This window comes from Photinus pyralis, unplaced genomic scaffold, assembly GCF_008802855.1.
Source record: "Photinus pyralis isolate 1611_PpyrPB1 unplaced genomic scaffold, Ppyr1.3 Ppyr1.4_unclustered_Scaffold6239, whole genome shotgun sequence".
In the NCBI taxonomy this organism is placed as follows: Eukaryota; Metazoa; Arthropoda; class Insecta; order Coleoptera; family Lampyridae; genus Photinus; species Photinus pyralis.
In genome coordinates, this window is record NW_022171926.1 from 35,828 (window position 1) to 41,074 (window position 5,247).

General features: G+C 34.3%; 2 long non-coding RNA genes across 2 annotated transcripts; both read left to right on the forward strand.

Moving 5' to 3' along the window:
* Positions 1–400: 400 nt before the first annotated feature.
* Positions 401–1,153, forward strand: LOC116182613. The gene is made up of 3 exons (XR_004147569.1): positions 401–561; positions 954–974; positions 1,029–1,153. It is a non-coding gene; the product is annotated as an uncharacterized LOC116182613 (long non-coding RNA).
* Positions 1,154–1,253: 100 nt separating this feature from the next.
* Positions 1,254–4,648, forward strand: LOC116182615. Its single transcript, XR_004147570.1, has 2 exons — positions 1,254–4,183; positions 4,430–4,648. It is a non-coding gene; the product is annotated as an uncharacterized LOC116182615 (long non-coding RNA).
* Positions 4,649–5,247: the final 599 nt, after the last annotated feature.

Here is a 5,247-nt window from a genome sequence, read left to right on the forward strand (position 1 = left end):
CACGTTATCTAGACATAAACGAAGAAAATAAATGAATTTTTTTTAAATCTTTAACAAAAAGTAAGGAAGTTAATGTAGCGTTCGTGGATGTTTCGTTGTAAAATGTTGTATGTCATGCAAATTGCAAACCATTTCATTTTTACTACTTCAAACGGAATAAAATTTATTGCACCGTACAATTCGTTTAAGGAGATTTTTTTACTGTCGCTGATATACAATATTTCTTTACGTAGCCGTAATAAACGTCAAACTATTATTTAAGTGTCACGTAAGTAATAAAATTGGAACAAGAAATTTATATCATAACACATTAATTTAGAAGCTATATAAAAATTGGTATAACTTCAATGAAAACCTTTTAGAAGTTGTTGATTTTATTGCACAATGACGCCCATTAACATAAAATTTTACTGATAGTCGGTTTAGTATATCATAATTTTTGGTTGTATACATTGGAGTGATTTACGAGTGATTGCAAAGATTCTTATCTAAAGGATTGCTATAGGTGCATATTTATTGAAATTTAAATTTGGAGCTTGGACACTTGCCAAACGCTTGCAGGTAATTGTAATGTAATTAATGTAATTAATTTCCAGTGATTAGTACTCATACAAATTGCAAATAATTTTATTTCTGCTGCATGATTTCCAATTTAAATTTCAAACGAAGTCAGTACTACCTGCTTGTTTCTGCTTTAACTAGTCTGAGGGAAAGTAAAGTGTTTGTTCCAATAATTCATTTGTATACATAAGTAACGACCAAATTGAGATTTTTGTTTACATTTTCTTAGAGTACGCAGTTGTCTCTTTTAATCTTATACGTTTATGGATGATAACTTAACTTTATTCCTAACAATTGCAATAAAACGCTTTCAATATTCACTATTCGATAGGTATAGTTCTTAATAGAGATTACAGACACTCTGCAGACAGCGTGTATCTCCTAATTTTCAGACAGAATCTGGAGAACAAGGGGTATGATATTTATTTCTGTGAAAATATTTGTTGTGATTCGGTTACTTCATACAGAAATAAATATTTTTCCAAAATCAAATATATGGGAACGTATGTACAATGTATCTACATAAGCAGCACCCTCAGCAGGCACAACGCATTCAGAATCACACACGGAATCTTCTTACGAGAAAAGAAAATACCGGACAGTTTGAAAATGATGATTTACAACACGATCATAGCACCGAAAATCTTATACGGAATTAACACTTCAGCGCCAACAAGGAGCAACAGACGAACATTGAGGAGGGCGGAGTGGAAGGCACTTCGATCATTTCATACCGAAACCAATTTATTTCCACCCTCCGCTTCCCGAACAAACAAAAAATTTAGGCAAAATTCAACACATTTTGATCTCGGTACCTTCAATAAGGTTGGTTTCTTTTACTTGAATTTGTATTTCCGTATTTGTTTTTCCTTTTAGAAATTTTGTTAGATGCGTAATTTTTCGATTTAATTTTATCGTTTTTTTTTAAATTTTTTCAATTTAGGTAAGGTCCTTAAATACTGGAGATAACGACAAGAGGGGTCTTTTTTTCGCGACGAAGCCGAAAAAACATGTAGTATATAGGGAGTTACCTAGGTAACGTGGGTAATTAAAATGTTGTCTGATATTTTAAGTAGTATAGTCTTTAAGAATTACAATATCAGTACTGTACTGACAAATGAAGGTAACTTTCATAATCCCAACAGGGAGACAAACGAATAAAAATGCAACTAAATGTAAACATATATGCGGGAGTGCATAAATTACGTTAGTTAGTTCCAAGTGCAATTCCTGAGTGGAAAAAATGATAAAATCAACACTGTCCAACGGTCTATGCTTACAAGTATTAAAAAATACATGCGCCATAAGTCCCAGAACAGTTGCGCACCACTAGAGAAACAAGCAAAGAACTTATTGGTCATAATGACAATTTTTCTTCACTTCTGGTTTGTCCTTCACAATTTTTATTTTTGAATATACCCAAAAAAAATATGTTTAAAATACCTACTAACCAGAATTATGTAAAATATACAGGTTGTTCTATTTAAAGGAATCGGAGGTGAAAAAAATTGTCAATATGACCAATGAATTCTTTGCGTTTTACTCCAACTTTACCCTAATTTTGAAAAAAAAAGGTTAATGGACAACCGAGGTATTTAACCGTTCCGGGACCTATGGCGCACTTATATGTGTATTTGTAGTTAAAATTTCCTATTCGATCATGCACTTGCCTTGATTAAAAGTAGTCAAGAAATTTAATATAGATGTTACTTTTTGAATATAACGGCGCATTTCACTGACAATTAGAGTGAAATATTTTTATAACGTACGGTTTCCGCTTTGTTATTTGAGTGGACTTATATGAGTTTGAGTTTAAAGAGTACTGTGCACAAAAGTTAATAAATTGAGAGTTTTAGGTTGTAACGGTTGGTTGTGATTTTGAAGTGTAGGGATTTTGGTCACGTATTAGTATTGCTCGTAGTGTGATTATTGGTTTGCTTTGTCTTCGAGAGCCTTCGGAATTTACACGATTCGAGACCGGTCTGTAGAAGGAAATGTCGGCTTTGTAATTTTATTGACACTTGGAAAGTTGTTGCTTGATGGAAATTGGTTAAAAATTGGGATATCCGTTTGGTTTGACTTGCAGAAATCAGTTTGTCTGGATGCCGATTGCCACGAGATTGACCTTTTCTACATCTATATGGTGCATTTTGGGGTTACGCGGTAATTTATATAGTTATCGGAGTTAGTTGCAACAACTCGTGTTTAGCTAATTTATTTTAAGTCATCCGCTTCTTACTAAAGGTAAGGATTATTCCGAATTTGTGTCTGATTGTTTCAATGTTCCATGTGAGGTTTATTTGTAGCGGTTCTTGTTCCTGAAGTAATCTTGGGAAGGGGTTTTTGTTATATGGTACCGTACCGAATGAGGATTTAAACGTTGGGATATGGATTTATGTATGATGTAACTTGCTTGCTAAGTGTTAATCGCAGAGGACCTTGCGGGTTGTAGTTCATGTCAAATTGGGAGCTGAACTCCGTTGCTAATAATTATTTGAAAGCATCTCGTACTGAAGATCACGCTTTTGAGAGATTACGCTTTTGGAGAATTTGTATGCACCTTTTTGTACAATTCGTAGCGTAAATTGTTGTCAACTTAATAATGTGCCAATTTGGATAATTACTATGGAGTCACCGACAAATCAAGTACCTAGATATCTTGTGTGTGTCTTAAGTTTATTTACATTGTTTTGGGTGAGTTCCAGTGGATGCTTGCTGGAAATTTTACTGTTATAACTGTTCTAAGGTTTTCAATACGGACCTTGATTTTCAATAGACTTTTATTTGATTTTTTTTGTTTAGTAGTTTAGTGACAGGTCTACTATTTTTACGACGTGAGAACTCTCAAAAAGTCATTACGAAAATAGACACTTCCGTTAAAAACACTTTTCATAAAATTGTGTGCAGGTCGTACCTCACAGGCTGTAATTAAAAATTTAGCGGATAAATTTGAGTCAACAGCAGGATCGGTACGCAACATAACATCAAGTGAATGTGTTCTCTACCGGTCGTTGAATTGAAAATATTGCTAGTTAAAGTTTTACTTAAGCTGAATTCTACGGCGTTTATAGCAATCGGGGTAATCCACAACCATTATTTTATGCAAAAATTTGGCTATAAAGCCTTATACAGTGCAGGTCATTCAAAAACCGAATTCACTTTTACTATACCTTTACATTTACAGTATCGACATTTTTTCATCATTGAACAAGATGCTGTTAGATTAAAAAAATTGCTGCATCTGGGCTTCAGGAAATCCTAGAAAGCCTCTTAAACAACCTTTAGGTACATTCAGAGTGTGTCACTGTGTGGTGGTTGGACTCCAGCCCCCTTCCTTCAGAGGTTTGGAATTTCGGATGGAATTATTGAAATAACTTCCGATGGGACACTGCATTGAAACGACAAGTTTAACTAATAGAGGAAAGGGTGCAAATATGGGCTGGTCTTGTAATATGGGCTAGATACGTTTCTCAGCTATTCGATGCAGATTTCTTCATCTGACTATTGCAAACGGTAATTGGTGAAGTAAAATTGTCACCGTAGCGATGGCGCCACAGTGGTAGATGTTTCACACTTTATAATAAATGTTTGTCAGTTACTGTGAGTGTCAAAACTTTTTCGGGTAAGTTTATAAATTCTAGTACTTGAAAATAAACAATAATGTCAAAAAAACGTCTGCGTCACATTGAAGCCCTATAATCAGCCTTTGATGTATGCTAATTAGTTTTCTTCAAATTGACAACTTTTAAAAATAACCTCGTTTGTTGTGTAGCGCGAGCATGTTTGCAATATGGGCTATGCTTCGGTTTTGATTATGGGCTAGTGGCCCATATTTAGATACATGTAAAATGCACTTGAATTACTTCAGGATGTCAAGACAAGAGCTGAAAGAAGCGAAAAAAAGAAAACAATGGGATGAAAAAGATATGGAACGTGCGATAATAGCTGTCAGGCAGCATGAAATGGGTACGCTAAAAGTGTTCAGTAATAACCGCTTCACCGTACAAAAATGAATTGATCCAGTCGCTCAACAAAGTCAAAGGGAAACAAAAAGGTACAGAAGAAGACAAAGAAAACAGAAAAGGAAAAGGAATAAAAAAAGGAAAACATAAGCAAGTTACAAAAGCCACAAAGAACAAAAAGAAGGAATCTGATTCTAGTACCGAGGAAGAGGAGGAATATGTGCCTGCAGATGATGATAGTGATTACAATGAGTTTCCTAATACCCAGTCTCCACAAGACGCAGCTGACGTGACCTGTATGTTTTGCGAAGCACCTTTTGCAGATGATAACCAGGGTGAGATATGGATCAAGTGCCTCATGTGCAATTTGTGGGCCCATAACGAGTGCGCTGGGGCCGAAACAGACGAGTATGTTTGTGATTTTTGTAAGTAATGTTTTCCTAAATAAAAAAAAAATAAAAATCTCTTTTTTTCACACATTTATTACGCATTTTTCGGGGTAGCCCATATTTAGGACCATTATTCAAAAGTCGCAAAAATTCAATTTTTCATTATTTTCGCATTAGTGAATATTTATTTTTCTTTAATCAATCTGCACTTAGGATATGTTGTAACTAATTAATATAGTTATCCTTAGGTACCTTTGGAATTAAAATAGAATGTTTATTTTTTTTTTATAAGCAAAAATAAAATGGGTAGCCCATATTTGCATCCTTTCCTCTAC